The following is a 13915-nucleotide window of genomic DNA, read 5'->3' on the forward strand; positions in this document are numbered from 1 at the left end:
CAGCTCACTGCAGACACCCAGCTAATTTTACTTTCTCTTTTTGCTGCTGGCTCCCTAGTACTTAATCCAAAAAACAAAGACAAAAAAAACACAGACAGAAAATAACAAAAGCACAGATTCAGATTTTGAGTTTTATTAACTCAAAATTTCACTTCAAGCTCTCACCATGCGCAACTTTTCTAAACCTGCACCCCCTCCTGCCAAACACGCTAATTTTACAGAATACGAATACAGTCTTGAACTGCCTAAGCTTTTGTGTAATCACTGATGGTATAGTAAGGAGGAGGGTGGGGCTTAATAAAAGTTTTGCCAGGACAGGAACTTTACTGTATAACTTAGTGAATACATTTTTTTTTAATGTTTACTTTTAAAATATTTATTCAATGCTTGCTGAATGTAAAATCTTACCTTACTCCGATTCACAGTCTTACATTTATAAGAGACGCTGGCATAGTTACTGATGACACAGTAGATCACTGTAGGAGTTTTTTTTCTGTGTGCTCTGCTTCTAAATGCTCTAGGGTAGAAGGCTGCGTGACATCATAGCCTAGCAGCACTGGGTCCCCAGTTCGATTCCCAGCCAGGCCAACATCTGCAAGGAGTTTGTATGTTCTCCCCGTGTCTGTTTGGATTTCCTTCCGGCACTCCGGTTTCCTCCCACATCCCCAAAACACAGATAAGTTAATTGGCTTCCCCCTAAATTGGCCCTAGACTATGATACATGTACTACACAATACATACATAGACATGTGCAGGGCCGGCGCTACCATAGAGGCAAAGGGGGCAATTGCCCTAGGGCCCCAGATCCTGTAGGGGCCCCCATTGTATCTCTCCCAACTTAACTGTTGTTCCCCGGTGCCCCTGCAGAGTCTTCAGGTGAGGCAGGTGGTGTCAGCCTGTGCCTTAGGGGCCTTCGGTGGAAACTTGGCTGCAACAAAGGGTCCCTACTGCCGATTTTTGATTGGGAGGATGGCTATTGGGGGGCCCGGGGTTAGTTTGGCTAGGGAGCCCCATTGTTACTAGACACGGCCCTGGACATGTGAGTATGATAGGGACTAGATTGTGAGCCCCTCTGAGGGACAGTTAGTGACAAGACAATATACTCTGTACAGCGCTGCGTAATATGTCGTTGCTATTTAAATACTTAAATATAAATATATATATAATATATACAGGTGAAACTCAAAAAATTTGAATATTGTGTAAAAGTCCATTTATTTGTAGTTCTACTTAAAAGGTGAAAATAATATATGAAAAAGGAACCCTTTGCAGGTGTTTTGGATGAATTAGCTGATTAGAGTCTGACACATTGAGCCTAGAATATTGAACGTTTTCACAATATTCTTTTTTTTTTTTTTCAAACTCAGCTGATATGTGACCGAGATGTGACATCAGCATTTTCACAATGTTCTAATGGTCCAAGATTCTGATTTTGGGGTTCACATAAGCTGTAAGCCATACATTTCAAAATTATAACAAATAAAGGCTTGGAATATCTTGCTTTGTATGTAATGATTCTATTTCATATATTAGTTTCCACATTTAATTGAACTACTGAAATAAATGAACTTTTGCACAATACTCTAATTTTTCAAGTTTCACCTGTAGACGTAAGAAGCATTTCTGATGCTGAAACCAGGTTTGACGATGATCGGTGGCGATCCCAAAAAGTGCTATACTTATGAAAGTCAATAATAATGAACTGAACCTACAGGAGCAATAGTAATTTCACCCATCCCAAAGTGCAGCATTTTCTGGAGGTATTTCACTCTAATGCAAGACATAGGAGTGCTGCAAAATCGCTTTTGAGTTGCTTTTTAAAAGCGATTTTGCAGCAATTTTGTGTGCGAGTTTTATGCTTGAATAACATTTAAACTATTTGGAGGTCCGGCTTCTGGCATGTAGCCACACCTCCTAGCACAAGAGGTCATCAAAGCTTTTGCATTTGGAGATAGAGAAGTGGCTATGACTGCTTGTGCTAGGGGGTGGGGCTACGTCCCAGAAGCCTGCAGAAATTAACCTGGGGAGACCTGATAAATATTTTAAACTTTATTAACAGGATAGATAAAAAGAAAAAATAATGCAAATCGGAAGCACTGTACAATCGCCAGCAGTAGATTGTGCAGCGCTTCCAATCGCTGGACAACTCGCTCCAGAAATCGCTGTAGCAAACATTAGCAACTACTTGGGAGCATTTTGGGGTTTTTTTGTTTTTGTTTTTTTTACAGAAACTAGCTGCAGAATTAAATTTGCATAAACACAAAGCTAATGAAAGCTGTGCTAATTCTCTTAATAATTTAAACAGCCTAACATTATAAAGAATAAAGTGCTGTTCTTCCATAACTGGCTGAGAGCCACATGTTAGATTTCAGTTCGGCTCTGGAGCTATAGCAGACTGAGCAGGACGTCTGGTCTGCATTAGCCGGTTTAGTCATCTATATTTCTGGCATCTTGGGTAATGACTGGTTGAAATGTGTACTCTGCTCTTCAGATTGTAATTGTGGATGTGCCCACACTGTCACATTGTACATACTTTCTGCACATAGCCGAGTGTAACCAGAGGAGCGTGGCTGAGTGTGTATCTGTGTGTGTGTGGGTGGAAACGAATGGAAGTTTGAAATCTAAAAAACAGAAAGACAGAAAAGAACAGATCCAGGAACACAAAAATATTGCAGAATAATAAAAGCAATGCTTTATGGAAAGGTTAACTATTAGTGTACCAATTTTCATAATGTATTAGTTTTTAGTAGAAACTAAACTTAAAGAGAAATCGCAACCAAAGATTGAACTTCATCCCAATCAGTAGCCGATACCCACTTTTCCATGAGAAAACGTTACCTTTTCTCAAACGGATCATCAGGAGGCTCTGTATGGCTGATATTATGGTGAAACCCCTCCCACAGTGTGATGTCAGGACCATGGTACTGACATAACACTGTAGGAGCCTTGTTGCATTGTGGGAAATAACAGCTGTTCCCAACTGCCAAAATGCATCATTCATCTCTTTCCACAGATATCACCTTGCAGCAGTAAAAATGTCACCATGTGATAAATGTCAGAATGTAAATCAGGGAGAGGAAAGATTTTACAATGGGCAAACACAGACTAAATCATTTATAAATAATTATTGTAAAAATGAAGCACTTCTTCATTACATTATTTTCATCACTGGAGTTCCTCTTTAAAACCAACTTGTGTTACAACATTTCAGAGATACAAACAAAGTTGTCTTCATGGACAAAATATACAATACAGTTTTTTGTTTTACATATTTTTGTTGTTAAATGTTACAGTATTCTATAAACTATTGGGAGCAGTTTAAAACACTTAGGATTTCCGAAGTGCAGGCGCAGTATGCTAATGGTGATGTGGATGGGTTCTCGTGTGGGCGGGGGCACGTCTGTGAATGCGTAGAAGACACCGACCCATCGGGGGTCGCCAATCCTTAGAGGCTGCTAGCAACCAGTATCTCCTGTGCATATGTATATCTTTAAAAAAAACAACCTTTTAGAACAGATATCTATCACCCCTCCTGTGCAGGATAATAGGGACGACACAGTAATGCCAACATCTATTTTGAAATGGCAAACTATTTTGTTATTAGCCCTTTAGCAGCCAATTTATTTAGATGCTTTTTTATTTCTTATGTGTTACATTTCCTTGCTACTTAATAGTACTGCTGTAATGTGTATTTATGACCACTTGTCACTAGGGGGCAGTGTGAGACAATAGCAGAGGACTTCTGCTTACAGTTTCTATAGCCTCTTGTACCAGAGAGACAGCAAAGCATTCCAAGAATTTACAGCAGAACACATTGAGGACAAAAGCAGTGCACTATCTCAAGCGAGATAACTCTATTGAAGCTGTAAATGGGTTACATTAGAACAAAAAATCAGTTTGAACAAATCAGTTTTGTCTTTGCACTATTTTTAGTTAAACAAAAATTGTTGAGATTTAAATTGTTGGGTTTTAAACAATTTGCAAACCACATTCTTTTTTTATTTAAGTTTTACTCAACATCACAACATGGGGCTTGATTCACTAACCGGCGCTAATGATAGCACCGGAGTGAACAGCCGCTTAGTGCCTGAAAAGTAGCTTTGCGGGCACTAAGTAGCTTTGCTGGCCCAGGGCAGTGCGCACGCAGCCGGTAATACTGTTGCACCCGTTGCAACGAAAACAGCGCATCGGGTGCCCCAGAAACGGCGCATCTCTGATGTATGGGCGCAAACCACTTAACTCCGTTGTTTGCGCCCATTATGTCTTTAGGCTCACTAGCCGGCTTAGCACTGGTTAGTGAATCAAGCTATCTATGAGTAAGGTGAAATGCTTCTTTGAACCTGTTCTCCTATGAGAATTCTCTACCTTTTCTCTAATCATCAGAGGGCACTGTGTGGCTGATATCGCGGTGAAACCTCTCCCACAGTGTGATGTCAGCACCTAGGTACTGACATCACACTGTGCGGGAGCCTTGTTGCATTGTGGGAAATAACAGCTGTTTCCATCTGCCAAAAAAGCAGCATCTCCTTCCACAGAGATCACCTGTCAGCAGTAAAGACGTCACCACCTGTCATAAATTTCATAATGAATAAAGAATAAATCAGGGAGAGGAAAGATCTTACAATGGGCAAACACTTACTAAATCATATGAATAACTATTGTAAACATTAAGCACTGTTTCTGTTTACACCTTTCTGACACTGCAGCTGTCCTTGGTATGTTTTAGGGCTCCATATTAATAAAGTGCTTGGGGCCTTATGTAAAACTCGTAGTGGGGCCCCAAGCTCCTTGGTTACAACACTGGTATAGGCACATTGTTTGCGTCACCTAAATAGTGGGATTGTGTGTGAACAGTGCAGTCTGAGCAGCAGTATAATTGAGAGAATGAAAAGCTTTCTCAGGACAAGCCAAGGAGCAGTTTTCAGCTAATTGGTCCCTCAGGAGATTTCCCAGCCCCTCACACAGTATCTGATACAGGGACATGGATGTCTGAAACAAAATCCACAACACCGCCACAAGTAACACACGGTTTTCAATTAATTTATAAGACAGCAGGAATAAACCCTCCGATTATTGCTACTTATATATACTGTAGACATCTATATACAGTATACAGTATATTGTCATGTCACTAAATGTCCCTCAGAAGGCCTCACAATCTGATCCTAACCATAGTCGCATGATCATCATAGTCATATAGCCAATTTTGGCAAAGTCAGTTAACTTTTCTGTATGTTTTATTGGGATGTGGGAGAAAACCCAAGCAAACATGAGGAGGTGAGGAGGGCAAAGGTGCAGTGAGTGATAAAGTAGCCTGAAATGGGAGGGGTCAGGTGGAGAACAATACGCTTGACCAAGACAATCTGGTATTACGGAGTTCTCGCAAAGCATCTGGGAGGATTGTGGAGGCTGTACACATGCTAGATTCTTGGTAGAGAAGGCCCTGACTATTCGTACATATTGTTCCGGCGGTGGTTAGCAGCGAGAAGCTGAGAGAAAGCTCTCCCTGCACTAGGCAATGTATGGGGATATAACAAATATATTCCTCTACTGATTACCTTGTTTGTCTCTTTGGACATGTAATTTGGGGTTCAGTTAGTTATCACAGCAGATAAAAATGGCTCAGGATGAGCACCGATAAAAAAGGCACCGCCATAGGGGGCAATAGTAAAACCACAATCAGGAACTTAAATGATGGTGTCGTAGGAGCCCACTATTTATTGGGCACCATAATTTAATGGGAAACCGTAACCAAGAATTACCTTTTCCTTTTCCAAAAGGTTCATCAGGGGGATCTGTATGACTGATACTGTGGTGAAACCCCTCCCACCATGTGATGTCAGCACCATGGTCCTGACAGTTTCCTGCCTGTGGACCTCATTGCATTTTGGGAAATAGCTGTTTACAGCTGTTCCCAACTGTCAAAAATTCAAGCAGCATCTCCTTCCACTGACATAACCTGCCAGCAGTAAAAATGTCAACTTGTGATAAATGTCACAATGTAAATCAGGGAGAGGAAAGATTTTACAATGGGCAAACACTGACCATTTATACATAATTATTGTAAAAAGGAAGCACTTTTTTTTATTACATTATTTTCACTGGAGTTCCTCTTTAACTTCCTTGCTGCTAATAGTCTCTTTTACTATTGCCACCTATGGTGGCAGGGAGTAGCTAAAATTAGGCAAGGGGATTAGGGCTAGACGGAGGGTAGTTAAGGTTAGGCATGGGGGTTAGGGTTAGGCAGCGGGGAGAGAGTGGTTAGGGTTAGGCACCAAGGGGTTGTTAAGGTTAGGCACAGGAAGAGGGAGGATTCAGTGTGAGAGTAGACAGGCATGTAGTTATAATAAATTACACACACCTGAATTTGAAATAAACTGAATAACCTTGAATGCGAGGAATGCAATGAAGGCTAAAACATAACCTTTAATCAATAAATGAAAAGGTACTCGAGAGCACACTGACAAGTAGTGCTGCTTACAAAAATGTAAATAGTGAAGCAGTATAGAGGAGAGAGCAGTTAGGACTAACCCATTATTTTGTCAATTGGGATTAGGCTAACCTCTCACACTGCATAGTAAATACAAAACACCCCCCTATATACAACCCTACATGTTTCAAACTCTCAAAAAACAGGTTATTCGTCAGGGGAACAAAGTGATACATGCCAAAGATGCCTAGTACTAAGCTGTAAAGCTATCTACAAAACAGTACATTCACATTCAGTAAGCCTGTCAGCTCAGGTAGCTGCTAGGTAACCACCTCTGTGGCAACAGAGCTTGGGGTTTGTGACGGGGATGGGGTAACAACAAAGGCCATTTCCTGGCGAATGGGAGATTTACATTCCTGTTCAAGCTGAATTAGGGTACTATACAAAAGACTTTAATTGCATTTATTTAAATTTCATACTACACTGGAGGCAGTCTTTAAATCCCACTGAATTAATAAACGTATACTTAAATTTTCATGCACCACTTCTGCCTTTGTTAAAGAGAATCTGAGACAAGAAGCGTCTCAGGTTTCATACTTACCCGGGCTTCCTTAAAGAGAATCTGTACTGTGAAAATCTTATATAAATAAATGTACCAGCCTGTTTGTTGCCTTCTCCTAGCCCCCTCTGTGACATTTTCGCCACTCCCGCTGCTTTCTTGGTGATAAAATCACTGTTTTATTCATCGTTTTGTAAACAATGAAGATGGCCGCCAAACAGGAAATACATCATCAGAGCAGGTGCCTGACTGCAGTGGCTCGGCTCCTCTCAAACCTGAATTGACGGCTGGAATGTGACTCCCAGTGTTGCCTTAGCTGCTTGTCTGGGCTTTGAACTGATCTTTCTGCACTCACAGCTGTTCCTTAGGTCACAGTTCCCTGAGCCTCAGACAGGCTGGCTGTGAGCAGAGACCTTGCCTGTGACTCATACACACAGCACACAGGAGAGCAGAGGGGGGCTTGGAGGGGGTGTGCATAACTTCTTCCTATAACAGCAGAGGCAGCAAATTACTCCCTGGGTCTACAAAGCTTCACAAAGTAAAGAAGATTAGAAATATTACAGAGACAGTGCAACAAGAAAAGGCTGCAGTAATCCAGACCACATTAGAACAGGTATAGAAACTTATAGGATAGAAGAAATAAGGCTGAAAATTTTCTTTAAGCCCCCTTGATGCCGCTCGTCTCTCCCTTTCTCGCCTGGTCGAGTTGCGCTTCATCACGCATGTGCAGCCTGGCCAGGCACGCTCCCACGTTGCGCTCCTGTCTCTGAAAGTGTTCTGCGCTCCCTACTGCGAGAGCGTGACGGGGGAGCGTGTCTAGCTGGGCCACGCTTGCGCAATGAAGCACAACTTGACCAGACTTTCGGGCACTATTGCGGGTGACAGAAGTCACCCATGGAGGCCGCGAGGGACGAGTTTTTACTGTTTTATTGTTTTTGCTCAATGACACATTCATTGAAATATGCCAGAGCTAAAATTTAAAATATTTAACTATTGACCCTTTTTATTTCTTTCCTGCTCTCAGAAGCCATTTTCTGCTAGGAAAGTGTTTTATAGTTGTATTCTCTTATCAGCGAGGGGCAAGCTGTAGTCTGACCTAGTCCTGACTCAGACAAGGAACTGCCACTTACATATCTTATGTTTAACTCTTTCAGGAAGAGAAATAAAAAAAAGGAATGCTGCATAGTTATTTGTGTGCTAGGTACTGTACATACCCACGTCTATCTCATCATGTCACATGTAGAGATGTCGGCGAACCCCTCACCCTGTACTACTTCCGGGTCGCTATTACCCGTCCTTGATCGCGCACCTGTGGCCGGGCACTTTCTGCGCATGTGCGTGACGTCATGAGTGATGTCACGCTCATGCGCAGAGAGTGCCCGGCAACAGGCGCGCCATCAAAAACGCACACCGTCGGCCCAGCGCAGCCGTACTACTCCAGGTCATAGCGACCCGGAAGTAGTGCAGGCCCATAGAGATTCGCTGGCGAACGGTTCGCTCGCATCTCTAGTCACATGTCATCTCGGGTATCCTTTCAGACCTGATTTTATTTTTTTATGGTGTCCAGATATACAAAACCTTAGGATTGAAAGAGGATGCACATACTTTTTCATATGGCTGCAAATGTCTTGTAAGTATTACAGAATAGGCATGCTGAAGCCCTGAACCCACATCATGCTGCCAAGTACAAAGCCACGGCATAGTGCTGGATTCCAATGCAGTTATACAAACACAGCTGTTAATATTATGACACATGGAACACTTTGACCCTCAATTAAAGGTTCACTCTGGGATGTTTGTATTCCCTTGATTTGTTAACTATGGATACCAGCATACACTTTGCACTTTGTGTTAAGACGAGAATAGTACTCCTGAAGGAGTGAACACCACTGCGGGATTTGTTCACGAAACGCGTCGAGAATTGTGTCACATTCGGCTACTTTATAATATATGTGATATTAATAAGATGTACGGGTACTAGTATCCAATGTGAGCCAGTTTGATGTCACAAACTGGCCATATAGTTTAGTATATTATCTTATCTTGTTGATTTGTTTCCTACATAAAAGAGACAAATAATATTGATGTACTTTGTTTACCTTGCAAAGCTGTAATACGCTATTCTTGCTAATGTCTGTGCTGTATATATCATTATAAAAAGTTTGTATCAGTAAAATGTAATTTTTTTTTATTGATATGTAGATGGCCTTACTCATCATCACCTATCCTTCTCTGCTAATATATCAAAAACTACATTTTCGCCTAAAAAAATCTCTGCCTTATCAAGACTAACATCTTTTTGGGATGTGGGGAACTTTACTAATATAATATTTAAGACTATAATTAAACCTAATGTGACCCATTTAGGTCATGGTTACAAAAAGTTGGCTAAATAAATCAGTTCATTACAGAATAATAGTTAGGGTTGAATTCCATCCATATACCGGTATCTCTACAGGCTGCTTTTTAACTATGCCCCATACTGTTCCATCATATTTTGGACCTGCTGCTGCTAGCAAGCTTGTCACTAATAAGGTCAAGTTAATTTGGGCTACTTTTCATAGAACAGCTCATAATTCCCCACTGTACAGTCCAATGCAACTATGGACCTTCCCAGGTCTCTTTCTCATCTATTCTCAGTTGCTATGAACTGATCTGTAGCATTTCAGTGCTGGTACTATTGTGCCTCTCAGTCATATCGTTATTATCTGAGAAAAGTCATCATTTTTATCCTCATTGGTGCTGTCATTTAATTTTATTATTTAAAAATACTTTTTTTTTTTTACTATTTTTTTTTATATAGTTAGCTTGGTATAGCGTTTTAATTACACCATGCTTTAAGAAGTGTGTTTTGTTGTGCAGCACAAGTTGATAATAATGTACCCAACAAGATAAAATGGTAACACAATAATAACAACACCAGATGAGGCCCAAATTTATTTTATCCCCTGCCAGGGGGAAAATAAGTCTTTTCCGCCAATTAAGGTTATAACCAGAGAGCTGGGAGCGCCACAGGAATTTCTGCTCACGTATATTGCAAACCAGGATGCTCTATTAAGCCAGCCCCATGCAGATATTTCCAGCAAGTTCAGCCAGTTAGGGATCCACCGATTAATCATAAGCTGCGCAGTGTTTAAGTTCAAAAGCAAACAACTGCAAAACTGCAGAGAAAGACTTTTTTAATACCCCCAAGTTTATAATTACAGTACCCCCCGGTTCATAATTACAGCTAATGGAATCCGGCGAGAAAAAAAATAGTTCATTCTTGTACATCTGAGAACAATGAAAATGAGAAGCTCCTTAAAAAACAGGCAGCAGGTGCTCGGAAAAGCCTTCATAACAAAAAAAATCAAGCAAGCTTTAGAGTGCAAGCAGAAAGAAAATCAGAAAAACAATGAGAACTTTGGGCTCTTCACTCCATTGGACTCTTTACTCCACTTTACTTAACATGAACGCTGGTTGCCCAGTTTGTCAACTTTCTTGCCTCATCTCAAAGGTGTGGCAGATAACCATCATTTTTATACTGTACAATACACCATAATGCCGGTCCTTTGTGTCTTTGTAACAAGCCGAGCATATAACTCTACTAATAGGAGTGAATCCTGTGATACAACATTGGAGTTACTAACCAATATAGAATAAACAGACAACCCCGAATCAGTTCATTTCAGCGCGCAGCTGAAGCGCCAAAGCTGGGCACCGTCATAGTAGCAATGCTATGCTGCACGCCCCATGTAGCTGTAATTCGGGGCTCCTGCAATCACCAGACCCCGATTTCCATTTCCCTCCGAGTTGCTACAACTTGGAGGGGGAATAGTGTTTAACGTCACTGGGGGGTTTATCTGTAGCAGGGAGAGCCGGCATTCGGCTCGCTCTGCGCCAAACTACCCGGTGCCAAGATAATATGTACTCAGACAACCCACTACTTACAAACGACTCGAGTTACACCATTTCAGAGATACTGTAATGTCAGGCTTGGCAAGTTATCAGTTCACAGCTCAGCTCCTATGCCCCAATCTATCACCACCTTCTTCACCCTATGTGGCGCGTCCCCGCTTGAACGGGAGGTGAGGAAACAACACCTGCTCGACTTCGGTTACACCCAGGCCTTGTAGGTGCAAGGTATAGGAGCTGAACGTAGAGTGAACTATGTAACTCACCAGAACCTAACAGGAGATAAGCAGAGTCCAGTAACAATCCGAGGTCATACACGTACAATCAGAAGTATCGAGGTACACAAGGAGCAGGCGAAATCAAGGTCAGGCAATCCTAGATCGGTCCAGGCAGAGATCAGAGAGTAGTCAGGGATCAGCCAGAAGGTCGGTTCAGGCAGCAGGCAAAGCGTAGTCAGATTCCAGGCAGAGGTCGGTTCACAGGTAATCAATAAGCAGTAAATCACACCCAGCAAAAGCACACAGCCAAAGCTATCACGGGCAATCACAGGAAGCACTCAGCAGGTTTAAATACTTCATGCAGCCAATCAGTGGTCGACCACATGCACACAGCAGCCAATCACACGCAGGCAATAATCCTGTTTAAGTGTCAGCTGAAGAGATCAGCTGACACAGGTAGCAATACATGTTAGCTGGCTAACTACTCAGCTGACTAACAAAACCTCCTGGCTGTGTATTAGCTATAGCATACTGGTTAAAGGTATCACCTCTGACGTGAGAGACCAGGGTTCAACTCCGGCCAGGGACAGCATTCACATTTTATATTTATTAAATAATCCCTGTCAGCTGACTAACCTGTCAGCTGACACTACCTCTGTCGCCGCTTCAGACCATACTGTGGCCGAGAGGAGCGAGACATCCGCCCACCAGTATGCGCAGAGCAATCCCCAGTGCACGCATCACCAGCGGAGGATGGCCGTTGACATGCGGAAGTGGAGGACCCGACGCAACTCTCGTCAGGAGCGGTCGCATTGCGGGAACCTCCAGGTGAATTCCTAACAGATACAAAGTTGTCTTCATGTACAAAACATACAGTATACTAAAAAACACTGGTGGAGGCACCTTTGATGATATGATGCTACTAGATGTTGTATATATGAGAAATTTAATTTCTTACCTTCTCAGAAGGACAAACCATTATTTAACGGAAAAAGGAATGTTGACTCATGCACGCTAGACAAAGCATTTCATGGGTCTTGGCCCGCATCCTCAGGTCAATGCAAGTGCCTGTAGAAATTCATGTCATGAACATGAGCGCCTAAGGGCCAAAAGTTCTACAGGCACTTGATGGTGGTTACATGCTTTGCAAACCACCCTTGTGAGTATAATACATATACAAGTGTGCTTACATCTCTTTGTCTGATGATACTGCACCATTGGGCTCCTGGTCTCTCTCATTCACAAAGACTTGGAGGTTATGGATAGTGATGAGCACCAGTGGCGTCCCTACCATAGAGTGCAGGGGGGCGGGGCGCACCGGGTGACAGACACCCAGGGGGGTGTCACCACGACCCCCCACAGCAGCACAGCAGGAGGGTGAAAGCAGCACTAGAAGGAGGGGCTGTGGAGGCAGCGGTGGGGAGGGGGGAAATATCCCCCCCCTCCCTCACCTGGCACCCCTCCTTCTGCCTCTCTCCCCCTCCATAGCTAACTATCGGCAAGTGCAGGGGCGGCCGGAAGCGTGCTGAGACTTACTCACCTCATTTCCGAGTTCCATGCGTGGAGCGCAGTGTCATGTCGTCACAGGTCTCTGTCTTCAATGCCGCCCACTGTGCTTCCTGATTAGCGGAAGCACAGTGGGCGGCATTGAAGGCGGAGATCTGTGACGACATGACGTTGTCACGCTTGGATTTAGTTAGTAAGTCTCAGCACGCCTCCGGCCGTCCCTGCACTTGCCGACAGTTAGCTATGGAGGGGGAGAGAGGCAGAAGGAGGGGTGCCAGGTGAGGAAGGGGGGGGGATATTTCCCCCCTCCCCACTGCTGCCTCCACAGCCCTCCTTCTAGCGCTGCTTTCACCCTCCTGGGGGCAACTAAACTAGCTATACTGGGGGCAACTAAACTAGCTATACTTACTTGGGGCAACTATACTAGCTATACGGGCTGGGGGCAACTATACTGGCTGGGGGCAACTATACTGGCTGAGGGCAACTATACTAGCTATACTGGCTGGGGGCAACTAAACTAGCTATACTTACTGGGGGCAACTATACTGGCTGGGGGCAACTATACTAGCTATACTTACTGGGGGCAACTATACTAGCTATACTTACTGGGGGCAACTAAACTAGCTATACTGGGGGCAACTATACTAGCTATACTTACTGGGGGCAACTGTACTAGCTATACTGGCGGGGGGCAACTATACTAGCTATACTGGCTGGGGGAAATTATACTGGCGGGGGCAACTATACTAGCTATACTGGCGGGGTGCAACTATACTAGCTATACTTACGGGGGGCAACTAAACTAGCTATACTTACTGGGGGCAACTAAACTAGCTATACTTACTGGGGGCAACTAAACTAGCTATACTGGCTGGGGGCAGCTATACTAGCTATACTGGCTGGGGGCAACTATACTAGCTATACTGGCTGGGGGCAACTATACTAGCTATACTGGGGGCAACTATACTAGCTATACTGGGGGCCACTATACTGGCTATACTGGGGCAAACTATACTAGCTATACTGGGGACCACTATACTACCTAAACTGGGAGCCACTATACTAGCTGTACTGGGGACTACAATACTACCTACACTGGCTCCTGGCGCTACCTAAACTAGGGGGCACCTCTCACTACGTAAACTATCTAGGCCAGCCAGCCCAACATCACCACCAGCCAACCAGCCCAGAATCACTGGCAAAAAGGCCACAGCATCACCCCCAGTCAGGCCAGCATTTACTTCAACCAGCCAGGCACAGCCCAGCATCACCGCCAGCCAGCCCAGCCACAGCATCACCGCCAGCCAG

At 43.5% G+C, this 13915-nt stretch overlaps 1 protein-coding gene across 1 annotated transcript in view; it reads right to left on the minus strand.

Annotated features, from left to right (window-relative positions):
- The window catches only part of SGCG (sarcoglycan gamma), a 340821-nt gene that overhangs the window by 204897 nt on the left and 122009 nt on the right, over positions 1-13915 (minus strand). The gene's annotated exons all lie outside the window — the stretch shown is intronic.

Source organism: Hyperolius riggenbachi, chromosome 2, assembly GCF_040937935.1.
Source record: "Hyperolius riggenbachi isolate aHypRig1 chromosome 2, aHypRig1.pri, whole genome shotgun sequence".
NCBI classification, from domain to species: Eukaryota; Metazoa; Chordata; class Amphibia; order Anura; family Hyperoliidae; genus Hyperolius; species Hyperolius riggenbachi.